This window comes from Cololabis saira, chromosome 24 (genome assembly GCF_033807715.1).
Source record: "Cololabis saira isolate AMF1-May2022 chromosome 24, fColSai1.1, whole genome shotgun sequence".
Classification (NCBI taxonomy): domain Eukaryota; kingdom Metazoa; phylum Chordata; class Actinopteri; order Beloniformes; family Belonidae; genus Cololabis; species Cololabis saira.
The window spans coordinates 11,035,629-11,052,292 of NC_084610.1; the positions used below are offsets into that span (position 1 = coordinate 11,035,629).

Here is a 16,664-nt window from a genome sequence, read left to right on the forward strand (position 1 = left end):
AAATGATCAATTAGGGGCAGATCAGGATGCCAGGAAGGCTGGTCCAGCACCTGCACCCTCCTCTTCCTCAGCCAGGCCGGTATAACTTCTGCAGAATGTGGCTCTGCAATGATGTAACTCATCAACAAGCAACATCCAATAAAACTCTTTCAAGTCTGCATTTGACCAAAGCAGTGACCTGTACCGAAACATGTCGAGGACTTGTCAAGTTCGGAACAAAGAGCTTCAATGTCAAGACATTTCACGAAGCTCACCATCCGTCAGTCTCGATTAAAGATGAAGGAGTTACTGCTGAGGAGACGTGTGGCTTTTCAGATCATTTTCAATTTTTAGGTGTATATGAAAATCAAAGTTTCAGATGCAGAAACTTGGATGAAAGCAAGACTAGGGGATTGCTAGCTAGCCCCAGGTTCAACTTTGGGCTTCTGGAGTCCCAATGCTGAATTGCAATTCAGTGGCAGCAGTCACCATGGTTACCTATACATCATTTGCAACCTATCCTGGAATAGGTTTACTTCAGGGCAGAGAAGTAAAGAGATATACTGTATAACAGCTCCTTCTTATCCAGGAATGCACATACTTGCAGGGGAGAGTGGAGGCAGATGACCCCGTGGGGGAGATCCACTCACCGTATCTCAGCAACTGTGCATTTGTATCGTCATGCAACTCTTTTTATTCGTGCAGCTCATCACTTCAGCAAAAACGGATACATTACAGATTACTTTAAAAACTGTAATTAGCATATGAAAGGGACATTTTAGGATATCAGATGTAATAGCTGCAGCATCAAAGCAGACTTATCCAGGTCTAAATATATCTCTGATGGATATCAGATATGGATATGATGGATTTAGTTAAATGTTCGCCTGAATTGTCGAGCTTTTATTAATGCAATATAGCAGCTGTGGGCCAAGATGAGCCAAATCGTGACAGTTGCACCTCCCTTTCCCTCATCTCTAGGACCTCACAAGTGGAGAATGGCATTTTAACCCACTTTCCTTACTATAATAGTGACAATTCCTCTACACAATTGTAACAAATAACCAAACCAATAGCTAATTGGTGATTATTTATTGAAGTTCAATGACTTGAGTTGCACAGCAGTCGGCCTAAATGATACAGACATGTAAAATATATGATTCTGAATGTTTTGTCGGTAATGCGTTGTGGGAATGCTGGAGCGCTGAGCGTCACGATTCTTCCAGGTCAAACAATGGTCAATCAAAAAACTGCAGGGAGATGCGTCATCCTTAATTTGAAAATCTCTCCCTTCTTATGAACTACAGGCGCTATTTTAAATTCAGTGCACGCTATAGGGTAGATGAAAGGAACAAAGAAAATAACATCCCATTCTTTTTGAAGGATGTATGTGAGTAGATTAGAAAAGGAATGGGTCGTGATCGGGTCTTTAAACAAAAAGTATTATGAGGAACAAAGTAGAACATCAGTATCGAGTACTCAACTTGGACCAGAGTTCCAGTACCATTGTAAATATGCAAGCAGGAAAAAGACAAAACATTAGTCTGACACACATTTACAGTATAAGTGTTTTATTTTTAACCTTGAAAAAAAAAAGATTAGAGCTGATAAAAAAAAAAAAAAAAAATTTCATATTAACTTTATTGGCAGTCTTTTCCCTCACTTAACCTCTTCCTGTAAAAACATCTGTGACTCAGCCGTTTGGCTCAACACGTTTAGTCATTAAGCATTTAAAAATGAAATTCAATGATACCTCATTAATCCCCGAAGGGAAGTAAAATATTATTTGATTATCCAAGGAGGTCATTTTCACACCAATCAGTGGAGGGCGTGATGGATTCTGCAATCAGTGAAATGTTTGGCTATTGGTCTGCTGATTGATGTTATTGGTATTATGGGGGACTGTAATGGCCAATATCTGAACGGTATCAACATCAGTTCCTGTTTTATGTGCTGAAGAAAATACGAATAGATATTTGTCGGGTTGCTAGGAATAGTGAAACAACATGACGGCACATTTTCAGGGCATCTTCACCGAAGTTCATTAATAGAGCCATCAGTTGCCAAAAACCTGTTTTGTGGGATTTTGGCATCTTTTCGAAAAAAGTTAAATAATGTATCCAACTGAGGAGATGGAAATGTGCGTTTATCCACCGAAACAGCATTGGAAAATTTTAATAGGATATAGTAAAAGGGTTTGAATCCCCCACCCAAAACTAAAAAATAGCCCCTTTTTAAAAAAGACAAACAGATATTCTTATTTGAAAAAATCTATACCTTCCTCTTTATTGATAAGTTCAGAAAGAATGAATTGGCAACATTTTTTATTTTATCTCCTACGACAGTGCCTACCATTTCCCAGGACAGAAAAACTGTGCTCTCGGAAATGGTTCAGTATGAGCAGCTAATAAAGGCCTGTTTGGTCATTTTTGCTCCAGGCAATTTCGGGGTTTAATCTCTTCATGCTTGATTTGCTTGCTTGATTTCTGTTCGCCATCTCATTGGTATTCAGTTCAGCAGTGGTTCGACTATATTGTCTTTAAGTTGTTTAAATGGAATAGGGAATAGGAAATCAGTTTAGCAGTTGAAGTAGGCTAAATTAAAGAAAAATGGCCAAAACAGGAGAGAGAGAAAACAGTAAGCACTAACAGAAATAGCTCTGGAGGCCACATAGCCTCATATTAAAAGTTGCACCAAGCTTTCTGAAAGTGAACACTTAGTTTATGTGTGACTTAACAAATTATTGCTCTTGCAAGTCCTCTGCAAGGTTAACTTTTGCAATGGACTAATGTGACTTTCTGAACTTCTTTTCAACTTTTTCAGTTGAATGTCTTGCATCAGAAATACAAAGTAATGATACAGTATAAATGGTCTAACAGCCTTTAGTTAGAAACCAAAATTAAGTCAATTTCAATCCAAGGGAAGGCAGCATGTGCTCTACCAGCTGCCCACCAGCATAATCTTTTCATTGTGATGAAGTCAAACTGTTGCTATGGCAACAAAAGGGTCTATCCTCACTTATCAAGAACTTGCTAATTAGTTTGTGGATGATAATAACTTGAAGGCTTAAGGTAAGACAACCGCTGCCAAGATGGTTTTCCTTCTAATTGCGAGTCCTAATTGAGGCTCTGAAGAGTTTTACTGTTGCAGCTAATAAAAACAGCAAGAGAGTGTGAAAGGTCACACAAGCAGGCATCAACTCAAATGGGATTTGCTCAAGGATGTAAAAAGCAACCCACTATGCTTATGAATAGTCTCCCACATACAGTATATACCCACTACATCTTTGCACCCCTTCTGAGAAGAGAATAGGGGTGTAACGATACACTAATCTCACGATACGGTACGATACACGATATTGAGGTCACGATAACGATACGATATTATAGCAGTATTTTTTTAACAACCTTGAATGAGGAACATATGACTGGAAAAAATTGTCTTTTATTTGAAAGACACAAAATACAAAACAATGCTGTACGTTTGCCCTATTGTTACAGTTTGTAATGCTTTATAACTGTTTAAGTTTTAAAGAGAAAGCCAGGACAACCATTTTCCACAAACTGAACTAAAAGTAAATGTCAGGTTTGCATTATGCATCTTCAGTTTCATACAATAAAAATATTTTGCCACAAACTGAATAGTTTCTCTCATGTATGATTGGACTTTTTTCTTTTCCAGAAATTTAACAACTAAAATTAAATAAATAAATAAAAGTAAATAATTACATACAATTTTACATGATAAAAAAGATTGATTCATGCTCACCTTATAAGTGTAAGAGGAGATTTATTTTTGTTAAGGTTATTTGGGTAATTCAGGGTTCATTATTTTATAAATATATTCTTTATATTCTGATCTAAATCAGGGACTATAATTACACTAGTCAGTGTATCTGTAGTGATTAGTCTGTTTTAGATTGGGCGGAGTGATACGCCACAGTACGGCACTAGGTGCTGTGTTGATGTTCTAAAATCCTACACTGTTGAGGGACATTAAAGTACACTCCAACTCGGAAGAAGTTGTCCCGTGTTTATCCTACTCACGACCCGAAAAAGGTTTAATTTAATAAGGTAAGGCTTAACTCTACACCAGACTTAAAAGTTCAGAGCTCAAAACCCTGCTAGAGTCCCGTGATCGGGACCGCAAAAAGGTACTACTTTCTTCTGAGCGGAGTAAGATCTTGGTCCGCGGGTCGAGGCGCGGTCGCCAGGCGCGGTCGGATGCGCGTTACTAGTCAACACAATAGATTAATATTAATAACCCAATATCGCGATACACCTTGTCACCTCCACGACACGTTTCGTGGTGTTTTTGTATCGCAAAATTTCGTGGCACGATATATTGTTACACCCCTAGAAGAGAAACACTTGAAATGATTGGAATTAACCATCTTTTATACCTATTAGGCACTTAAAAATGTAATCTAATTCCTCAGATGGCAAAGAGTGATTTTTACAGCCTAAAAGGTAAAAGTAACACCAACATTTGGGATTTGGACACATATCTAAAGTCAAGATAACACTTTTGAGCACGCCCAACGCTACAAAGCTAACAAATGGCAAAAGGCTAAAAATCTGTTCGGGCACAAAAATCTATTAACGTTACTGTGAGTGGTTGATTAATAAAGTCCTTTAAAAGAAAACCAGGATTGGCCAAAAGCTAATAATCACCAGATAAGAGATCTAATTAACTAGTAGCGAAAACGCCACAAGAAAATCACAATTGTTTTATATATTTCTGGCCGAGTCTGTTTTGCTCTCACTCGCTGTTTGGTTCTAGATGAAGAAAAAGATTCAGCACACATTACACTGAAGGCTCAGGAGAAAGATTGACGTCTGCGTCAAGGTGCTTTGAGATCAACTTTGTTGCACAGTTGAGCTTTAATCATTGCTAAGAAAAGATGCTAGGAGATAAACTGGGATTCAGACTAGGCAACCCACAATTTTAAACCCCGTTTAGGAGTAAAACATGTCGAGACTTCTTCCAGAGTCATTAAATTACATCCTCAAGGCACAATGTATGATTGGCAAGCACACCAGCTAACAACAACTAGCACCTGAACTGCACAGCTTGCAGACTCTAGATTCTGATGTGAGGTAATCAACAGTGAGAGCATAGTAAGGCATTGTTAGGATTAATAAATATTCTGCTACTGTTGCACAGTAGCCCCCACCAACAAATACAACTGGCCCATGCACCGTAGAGGAAAGACTAATTTGCTCAAAAGGTACTTCCAGTTTGGCGGCACAGACTGGATTTGTTTTGATGCCAAACTTCACTCAGCCAATCAGCAGAAGAGGGAACGACATTACATCAAACATGGAGAACAAGTCAGCGTTGGCTGAACCAGTGAAGGAAAAACTGGCTTATACACAGGAAGACTTTAAAGACTTGGGCCCAAAGAATTAATTTACATAAGACAATAAAAAGAAAGGCATTCCAAATACATTTTCTTTAGGAGCGGGAACTCCGGCTCCAGTTGTTCCCAGAGCTTTTTCTGTATTTAACTCTAATAAAGCCAAAAAAGAGCTTGCCAGCACCCATCCTGAAATTGCCCATTTCAGACTTTTGACAGAAGTTTATTGATCCTCTCAGAGAGAGCACGTATTTAGCATAATCTGTTGGCAGGATGCAAACATGGTACAAAGCCTAATTGAACTCGATTAACATTTCCCTGCTCACCAAATTTCCATTGGACTGCATGGCAATCGGTGAGGGCGCTCGTCAGATTGCAGAGTGATAATAACTCCGGCAGCTCTTTAGTGGCTCGGACCGTCGTCGGCTGCATTTGTGCACAAGCCATAAACTCCCATGACCCATAAATAATAAGGTGCAATTCCTCAGTCCCCGTCTGAGTGTGTCCAATTGTGTTTGCTGGCTGGAAAAAAAACGGTAACTGATAACCGTCAGCTGTCACATTTTGCCAGCTGATCACAGAGCCAATATTTGCACGACACTCTGCATGGAAATCAAGATTTAATAGAGTCACATTCAGTGACACGTCGAAATGGGGTCCTCTCGTTTTATTCTGACGTAACCGTACCGTTAAACAAAGACAGGGCCATTTGTCAAGGCTGCCTTGTTTTTATGTTAATCTGATTTGTATAAGAGAAGAACAGCATTCATAAAAGTGGTCTCATCCTTGCTTTATGACAACCATTCAATGTCAAAAGCAAATGGTTTGGCTTTTTCTCCATATAAACCAAGCATCTAAAGTTTCCATGTAGATACAGAATACTACAAATCAGAAAGGTTAGAAGTCTATTGTAATTTCAATATGTAGACTATTCTCGGTAAAATACAATTTGTTGTTGTAATTTGACATTAACCTTTAAAAATATCCCCCTGCATTCAGCTTCCAGGTATTTATGAAGTTGATATTCATTAGAGTAAGTACTGCTCTACAATCGAGCCTCTATATTTAAGTGTATTTTTGAATACATACAAATAATAAATCCTGCCAGCAAGCAGCCGCTGGAAAGATACGGCACAGATGTGACCAAGACGCTAGTAAACATGTATGAAACAAATAATTGCGGAGTGGTTTAAAGGGCACCGTAATAAAACTAAGATGTTTTGTTGTTGTGTTCCTTCAACAGTTTACTGTCACGTTAGAGTGAGCATGTGCTCCTTCTTGAAAGGAGGTGATCAGCTCATAAATTGGGTTACGGGTCTGCTGAGGGCTAATCGTATGCAGATTGAGTCGGGTCACCGCAGAGACTCCCTCCAAGTGTCTGTTCTTTCATAAGCTCTCAACAAGACGGTTCACCACTATTTTTCTCTGTAAAAGCCCCAGTGTAATTCAATCAGAGCGGCAGGCATTCATTAGACCGAGGCTGATTGAATAAACCAACAAGAGTCTGTGTTCACAATCTACGAGGTGGCACAACATCCACCTTTACTTGCCCTCCAATAGCGTCGTCCTCTCGCTGGACGAGCTCCAGGATCCCTTAAGGAACTTATCAACTTCAAAGTTACTTTTGCCAGAGGGAGGGAGGCCTGGGGGAGAGAGATGTCTCGAAATCTTGACCTGCCATTTCCCACCTTGTGAAAACGCTGTCGCAGCAGAGCCGGTCTCAATTAAGAGGAAAATAGCTGTGATGTGTGGGAAAGGTAACCTCTTGGCTGCCAGCGTGCAGAGGGGGATTAGTTGCATGATTGAAGTGCCTCCAGCAGGTTGAGGAAGAGAATGAGCCATCAACCAATAAAGCAATCAGCTACGGCTATCGGCATATGAAACTGAGTTCCCGCACAAACCGGAGGATGCTTAGAACAATGAGCAAACTCATGCGTGGTGCTCAGACAGAATAAAATCAAAAATTATAGCCGAGTAATTAAGGGCTGTATACTGCTCGTGTAATGGCACTGCAACAATAAGGAATTGCCAAGGCTTAAATGACTACAGTTATGGGCCATATGGTGACTCAAACGAGAATCTACAACCACCTGGAGGTGAACAGCGCTCCATAAAGATATACAGAGGCAGTGCAGGGACTAAATTAAAGGTGAAGTTTAGGATTTTTTGTAAAAAAAAAAAAAGTACCCCTCTCTCTCTCCCTCCCCAGGTAGACACAGAGACTCCTCAGTCTAATCTAAAATGTAATCTCTTCAGTAAGACCTCGGTCTGCCCCAAGACCTCCTTCCAACAGGACATGACCCAAACCGCTCCACCGGAAGGCATACAGCGAGCATACTGAACAGATGCCAGAATCACCTCAACTGGCTCTTTTCGATGTGCGACTTCCCTCTGAGGCCCTCCCGGAGTTCCTTCCTCTACCCCCAAGGTTTAACCAGCTAAACTTCAAAGGAAGCTCATCTCGGCTGCTTGCATTCACAGTCGATCCTTTCAGTCATTTCCCAGAGTTCATGACCATAAGTGAGATGGGTTGGAAGGTAGATCAATTGGTAAATTGAGAGCTTTGTCTTTGGGTTTAGCTCTTTTTAGACGACAAAACGCTAAGTACGTCTGTCTCTCCACCGATGCACCCATACTGAACTGGTCTCACTAATGTACCATGTGCCTGGCTATCCAGTTAGCTGAAACAGCTTTCCTTTTTGTAAATTGCAACACACACAAAATGACATACTGAAATGATATAACATGGGAGAGATGTACGGATGAAATGTCACCAAATAAAGGCAAAGACGACATTAGGAGCTGGGTATATGTTGCTCAAGACATTAGTTACAACCATGTCATCAATTGTAGTTCAAATAAACTATTTACAGACAACGTGTCCAACAAGCTTTGTAATGATGGATGGAACAGGATCAGAGAGACCGTCACACGGCCGCCATCTTGAAATCTTAATACTGAAAAAATGCCACTTCCTGTTTCTGTAATATGCAATACTGTCAATCACCACCAGGTGGCTTCACTTGATCAAACACAACATCCAGAACACGTACACAATCTCCTGATCCGTTCCACCCAGTCATGAAGTACAGATCAAGATACTTTGAGCAACCAAGGATTGACCTCCAACGACCTTGGTCTCAAAGCACTACCTGATACCTCCTGCAGGTGGGCGACCCTCAGGAGAGTAGCCAGATCACCAAGCTTTTGCCTCTGGACCTCTCCATTTCATTTTCTATACCTGCTACATCCTATACAGGGTCACGGGGGTCTGCTGGAGCCTCCACCAGCTAATTACAGGGGAGAGGCAGGTACACCCTGGACAGGTCGTCAGTCAATCCCAAGGCCACATGATAACTTGGTACTTTAGTCTTCTGAATCACACTGTGTCTGCCGTCACATCCACTACCGATGTGACTTGGCAGATCTCATCAGGATCAAACCAGCCCCAGCAAAACAAAACAGCTGTGAGATCTCACGGACAAGCACACCTCTTCCCCACGAAGCAGGGAACTCATGGTGAGGTTTTCATGAATCAGATTCTTTAAAATTGTTGCATACATTTATGTTTTATCCCATCTTTTTTTCTTAAAGCACGCAAACCTTAACTAAAAAGAACTAAAGGGTTCGCCTCTATTGCAAGGCGCATGATTAACCTTAGTGCACTTAAATAAAAAATTCAAATTATTCCTTCCAGAGACAACCCTGCAAACTAACGAAAAGAGGACATTTAAATCAAATATACTTTATAGCCCTCATGGGGACATTTTTCTTGGGCCAGAGAGTTCCTGCAGCTGCATTCCCGAAGAGTGGATAACCAGGGTTTCTGGAAAGCATGAGTTTTGCAAGCCGGTCCTGGTGTACAGCGAACCCTGCACAGCAGGACTGCCAAAGAGCTGCCAGTAGCCATGCAGAGCGGGAACGTGGATCCTCTTCATCTGTGAGATTTCTATTTCAGGGCTATGTGAGATGTTTCACTCAGTAAATGTTTGAAGACATATTTCAGAAAATGGTCACTTACAGCTCCGACAGCAGGAGAGGGGGGAAATTAGCAAGTCCACATGGGTGTCATGTTTCCATCACTGCTGATTGGAGATGGATGAATAAATGTCTGCAAGTGCACATGAGTAATTTGACCTACGACTGACTGCCAGTTTTATTGATTAAATTGATTTTCTCATTTATGGAAAAACCCATTTGTGCTGCGCTTCCCCCCCCAATCATCTTCAGTATGACATGAACCCAATTAGAATTAGATCCAGACCTAAATTTACAGCAGTTTTTAAATGTTTTAGAAATTGAAAATGCCACAGTTCAGATCAAAATAGATATCGGGGCTCTGTGATCATCATCAATCAAATTAAGATTAAAACTGATAGTTGGATCCTGGCTATCAAGCAAAATGAGTGATATGCCTTTATATCCCCCCCAAAGATGATCATCTATTTCACCAGGAAAGTAACACATAAGACATACTTAACAGATGATTTTTATAACTTAAATATTTGATTCCAGCTATGCAATTACTATAAAACATGCTGAAATTAAACAGAATCTTAAGATTTGCCCAAGAGTTCTTTACATTTCCATTTAAATTGGATGATTACATATCTTAAAATTAATGTACCTACTTTAATCAAGTCACAAACGTACCATTTGATCACTAATAACCATATATGACATCAATCAAATGAGCACTTGTGTATTTGTGCTGGGATGAAGTGTAAAAATGCGCATTTTTATTCTCAGGTCAGTTATTTAAATGTGTTCATGAGCTACTGTACTTTCCTTTTTTTAATAACCATCAACAAAACTAACCCGGCGTCTGACTGAGTTGACATATTGAAATGCTCCCCAACAACTTCACGTCAGCCAAGTCCTCCAGATGATGCCGAGGCCGATTATCAAGGTCAACAGAGGTTGGAGCCCCTAAAAAAATGAGTCAACATGCAACTAGTGGAAGGAAGTCTATGCAACAACTCATGACAAGCCCGTCAGGAATAAAAATCAAAGGACAGGAAAGCCAAATGGATTAATGATAGATTTGAGTCACATTGGTTTTGTTATTTCAAAATATTTGCACTTTTTAGGAACTCTTAAATGCCATGATAACTTCAAAAATTACCAAAAGTGATATGATTTAACACAGTAGAAGAAAGTGATATTTTCGTGCGGGACCCCAGCTGCAGAGCCTATTAAATGATTGCAGTGACATTTACCTACCGTCCTTGTTGCTCACAAGCAGATGAAAGGGAGTCCTCTCTCCATCCCCCCTGTACTTTACTCACAAGACAGTTCATCTTCATTTCTAGATTGTCTATCCTTTCAACCCCCCCCCCCCCCCCTTTCATTGACAGCCACTGGGCTGTTATTTATATGCAAATACTCATATGTGATTGAGAAAAGTTTTTTCTATCACAAAATAAACATTGCCAGCAATCTTCCAGGCTTGCCCTTCTGTATCAGATACTGCTCCCGTGATTGGACACGGTCTCCAGAGAAAGCAGCGCCTGCTGTCTCCAATCACCGGTTAAATGTTGATGGGGAGAGGAAGCAATAGATTTAGCTGATGGGAAAGGATGTGACTTTACCAATTGGACACATGCAGTGAAGAGAATAAGGAATGAGAGATACAGGGGTAAAATAAACACACATGTGCATGAAAGGGAAAAACTCGTTTGGCAGGAACTTTTCAGGGCGAAGCAGTTCCATCTTCCTGGGCATCGCTTATAAAAGCAGCACGGGAAGTCACTTTTAAAAGACACAGTTCGATTGTTTTATGTATCCAAGCATTCTGGCGATCGCCAGGGACTTCATCTACAAAGAGTTGTGCAGCATTCATACTAAAAAGGTGGCGTACGCCCAAATCTGGGACACTTTTTAGATGTACGAATCCGTGCATACGCCTCCTCCTGCAAACCTCTCCTTGATAAACTCCCAACTGACATGGAGTTGAGCACATTAATAGCTATGCAAATGAGCATAGTTTCACCGTTTCTTAAAATTTTAAAGAGGAAGAATTTCACAGAACGTGAAACTGATGCGTCCTCGGTGGGGACGCTTATTTTATTTAGTGGTTTTTCCTTCCTGTACAGTAAAGGTACTAAAAGAAAACATTTTGAGTGGGAGCGTGTGACGAATGCTGTCACAGGATCAGAACATCGCACCACGGCCCAAATAAAGGAAATAAATTGTGCATCAGCGGAGATGGTCCAGGGATGCCGGAGTTACCCCCACATTAGGGGAGAATGACCTCCATCAGAGAAACTAGACTTTCGGGAATCGTGCCAGCACATGTAGGTGACTCAGATATTATCCGAAAGTGCATTAAATAAAAACTTTATCAACATATTGCTCTGTTGCTTCACTCTGAACCATCCGAACTTTTAGTGATGTTGGATTCATATTAAAACAGACTACATTAGGGAATTGGCTGCATGTTGCATTTTAATGTTTGTCTTTTCAGACACAGTCCAGGACGTTTTATGTATCTGGGTGTCCTCCAGATGAAGTTGTCCCGTACGACCGGCATAGAGAAGCTCGGGGATGACAACCACCCGACCAGTCAGCCATCTGAAACACCCTTGTTGCTGCAGCCCACATTATCATCCCTCCACCTCCGTGCTTTACTATTGGTATGAGGACTTGGTCTACATATGCAATATGGTTTGATATCACCAAAGTACTTTACAACCAAGCGTCTCCACTTTGGTCTCATGTGTCCAAATGACATTGTTCCAGAAACATTGTAGTTTACTTGGATGAAACTTGGCAATGTTTTGAAATGAGCCATAAATGCTTTTCTTTTAATTGTAATGAACTCTAAAATTTAACAAACTGAAGTTTGTAGAGTCACAGTCTCACATTGGGAAGAACTTCCTGGGAAGTCCACGGTGGAGACAACTGATCAATGTTTTCCTCTTTGCTCTCAGTGTTGTTGTTAAAAGATTTAAATGGATTGGTTAGCAGGAACAACTGTTCCTCTTAAATCATTGCTGGAAAGGTTGTTTCCTTTCAAAATAACACTACTTTATATGCTAGGGTTATATTTACCTCATTCCGAGGACTTAAAGAGGTTTTTAAATCTACCTGCATATTAAAACTGCTCAGTTTACCTACTGTGGTTCACAGGACTGTATAGAAATATACCGGCTGATGGACATGTTGTTCACTTCTCTGCATATATTTGACTGTGGCATAACCATTACAATGCATAATGTCACTGTCTCCCAACATACAGTTTGTTTAAGTCCCCTTGCTTTGCAAAACAAGCCTGCAATTGGCATATATTAAATAGATATACAGGCTGTCACAGAAGGATTTCTTTCCTCCTGTGGAGCACAGCAAAAAAAATAAATTCAATAAAAATTCAAGCAACCAGTCACAGTCTTCACCTCAACTCCACCAGATGTAAATGCACAAAGGCCTGCTTCCATCTGAGAATGACCTTTGCAGAGTAATGTGAGAAACCATCTTTTCAATTCCAGATGATGATTAAGGACACTTGAAGCACCGCATGAAAAGTTTCCCTTTAAGAAGCTACTTGTTTTAGCACAACTCTGCATAAACAGCCAGACTCTGTAACCGGGTAACACCTTGTTCTTTTGGAAATCGATGCCGGAGTGGTGCGCCCTGACAGCTGGGCAGGGTTTCCAGAGAAAGAGCCCCTCCTCCTCATCCTCTCCCATTTGCCGAGTGCCTGCATGTTTTCTCAATTTGTTCACAATGTTTCCCATGCTTCCCTTTCAACGGCTGTGACAGGATGTCACTACCTGGAGCAACCTCCCCAATCCCAAATTATTAAAGGTGGGAGAGATCACAGAGTCTGACTCTGGCTTCAAAAGATGTCTCAAATTCAGTCCTTCATGTAGCGTTAAAGACTTTTGACAAAGAGAGAATGGAGGGGAGGATGGTACAACACGGGGCTGAAAAACGCTGGCTGAAGACGGTGGAGGGTGACACAGTCGAACGTGTGAAACTAACATATACTTTAGGGTGATAAACATAGTTACAACAGGATGACACCGTGTTAGCACGCTTACAAAAGAGAACAAAACAGAAAATTGAACAAGATGTTTGAAACTAATTTAAAGCCTAATGCAAATGCCCAGTAAATAACCTCGTCCCCTGATGACAATGATAACCTTTAATCTGAATCACAAGTCACACGCAGGACACCAGAGTAGCTACATGAGACGTTATCCTATCATAAACTTAAGCACACAAGACGTACTGGTTAAAAGATGCTGGTTACCATGGTGCCCAAGATGATGAACGGCGACACGTTAGCGTTTAAAAAACGGCAGGAATTGAACCCAGGGCCTTAGCTATGAGACGGCTGCACTACCAGTTGTCCAGCAACGTTAGCGTTTTTTTACTGGAAAACGTTTCACTGAGCACTTGTTGAATATCACTGCTTTTATCTCTGGAAACAAGCACTCAACTAAAAGATCTGATTACAGTGTTGTACTAGCTCCCTTGATTTATTCAGTGTGCCATAATGAGGCTTTCACAACGAATAAACCCCTAATTGAATGTTAATTCATAAAACAATCAACTGTGTCGAAACATTAGTGCGTAAATCTTGGAAGCACATCCCTCCATCATCTCCATTGCAATACGTATTCCACTCCAAACAAAGAGCTGGTCACGTGTCCTGCTCAGTATTCCGACTCGTATCCGCACATTTGTGCCCGTTTAATGGGAACATTTCATGGGAAGCCGATGTGAAAAGTTCTCCTAATATGGCTGGGGTTTCTCGTCCTGCGGGAGGACTATATCATCAGAAAATCATCCTCCCGTTCCCTGCGGCGGCAGTAATCCTCTCATCTAACAAACAGCCTAGGGAGGCGTCGAGACACACAATATAAACAATACTGACTCCTGGAAGAAAGAAAGAAAGAAAGAGAGAACGAAGAAAAGAATGCAGAGTGCTGCATTGCAGACGTGACTGTGCACACAGGACGAGAGGGTGGAGAAGACAATCTTTTCCCCTGAAACGCTCTCACCCACCCACACAGGTACAAAATACATAAGCGAACACACACGCACACGCACACACACACACACACGCTCAAAGAACAGGCCACACAATCTGCACAGCCTTCCCTGCCAGCCTGTTATTCGGTGCTGTATCGCGGCGCCGTGGGTGCACTAATCAGTGACTCAGACCTAAAGTTGCTTTCGTCAACGAGAATTATGACTGAATATCGTTGTCAACAAACCTTTATCACCTGAGGAAAACGAGACGCGACGCAACGAAAATGCAGGTCATGTGACGATAACGATAATTAAATATGTAATGCAATATTGTAGACGAATAACAACAAGACTAAAATGTAGATTACAAAAAATAAAAACTCTGCTAAAATGTGTCTTCATTTCCCTTGACGAAAACGAGACGAAATGCTCTAACAAAGATCATTAATGTCCATGTTTTCAGTAGTTTCCTCTGGTTTAGTTCTGCTGGGTGACGTTAGTCCTCAATCCCAGTCGCTGCAGTGGGGAATCAGATCCAGAAGATGCAGCTGCAGGTTAGAGCCTGATGCCGTTAACGCAGAGCTCTAGGTTCACGTCAATTAAAAACAAAGTTAAATATAGGAAGGGGCCGATGGCCGGACACGCGGGGATCTGCTCTGGGGCTGGGAGAAGAAGAAGATCCATCTTTGGATACACTTTCCTACATAGACGTGGAAAAGAAAACCGAATGTGTCGTCGAAAAAGGAAAAGATGGGGAGAAATGTGGAAAAATAAATATGTTGTAAACTCAAATTAGAGTCTTCCGTCCCTGGAATGAATGTATTTTTGAGTCTATAAGGTAACAATAATATGATAATAAGATAACCTTGTTTGAATTGTAAAATGGGTTTGGCTAAATACAATCTTTGACTAAAACTAGACTTAAATGGTCCTGGAGAATTCTGACTAAAATAAGACTAAAATGCTCAGACTTTTAGTCAACTGTTGACAAGTTGAAACAACTAAAACTACTAAAAACTAAAATGATAGCTTGACCCAAAGACTAGACTAAAACTAAAATTGAAACAGGCTGACAAAAACAACACTACTCAGACCTCGCAGGTCCACTATAGACACCAACACACCATTTGGGCGTTGTGCTCCGATGCCCCCCAAACGAAATGAGTGTTGTGAAAATAGAGCCAGCCCAGATGGATGATGAGGCCGGTGACACCCACCTCTGTGTCGGACGTCTGTGGAACGATAAGAATATGTAATAAAAGCGAGTGGCAGCGCTGTCCCGACAGGCGCTATTGTCGCCTCGCGTATGTCAACTATGACCTTTTTTTTGTCTCATATTTTTTTCCTCATCGTAAGTGCTGGAGAAACACCTCTCTCATTGCCTTTGTGCTCTTTTCCTTCCTCCACCCCCCACTGTCGCCAATTCAATTCCTGCACACGAGAGTGGGAGGGCGAGGAGAGGTTGAGCCAGCAGTTCAAAGAGAGAGGAAGAAGATTATGATTGAGAAAATGATTCCAGCTTCACACCAGCAAGGACGGTATAAGGTCCCCGAAAAGCCACCCGGGGAAGGGCGTCCGTGCTGCAAATCACCGGAGGCCTCCGCCAATAATTCAGCGGTGGAGGATGGTGACTCAGTTTCTGGATAGATACGTCTTCAAGGCTGAATACATTAGGGCGGATTCAGCAATACTGAAAGGACTTCAGGAGTTTGCTCAAGGCAGATTTAACCATTTTTGCAGAGCTTACACACATACAAACACACACACACACACAGCAATTTTGCAGACTCATGCAATGCACACAAACATATACTGCATGTGCACTTTCGGTGGGCACACATGCAGTAAACTACAGACGACCGCGGATAGGCAGACGGGGATCCAGGGGAACCCAGTGGCCTGGAACAAGAGTGGAGCCAAAGCCTCCCATTAGAGGACATTACTGTCAAACACTGGAACAGAAACTACCTGCTGCACTCTGATTACCAACCTACTCTTGCTACAATTCAATTACAAACTGGATAATATGATGCAGCGCACTCGTTCTCTGTGACAATGTTAAGCCAGCGACATGGGGAGGTGGTGACAGCTGGTGGGGAGGCCTCTTTTCTTTTACACCCCTCCCTTCTCCACTTTTCTGCACAATAAGTGGCGTTTTTTGCCTCCGCATGGCTGCTCCGTCAACACTTTTATTTTGTCTCACGACGGCGAGGAGCATGACTAAGAGAAAAGGACCAGTAAGTAGGAAACCCGCTTGTGTGATCGAATCAGAGCGTCATATAATGACACCTATCTGAGATTTCCAGGCTCTTCAACCGGCTCAATAAATCCATCACCTAAAAAAAAA

The 16,664-nt window shown here is 41.4% G+C and overlaps 1 protein-coding gene across 2 annotated transcripts in view; it reads right to left on the bottom strand.

Annotated features, from left to right (window-relative positions):
* The window catches only part of LOC133425192 (interleukin-1 receptor accessory protein-like 1), a 298,716-nt gene that overhangs the window by 195,048 nt on the left and 87,004 nt on the right, over positions 1–16,664 (bottom strand). The gene's annotated exons all lie outside the window — the stretch shown is intronic.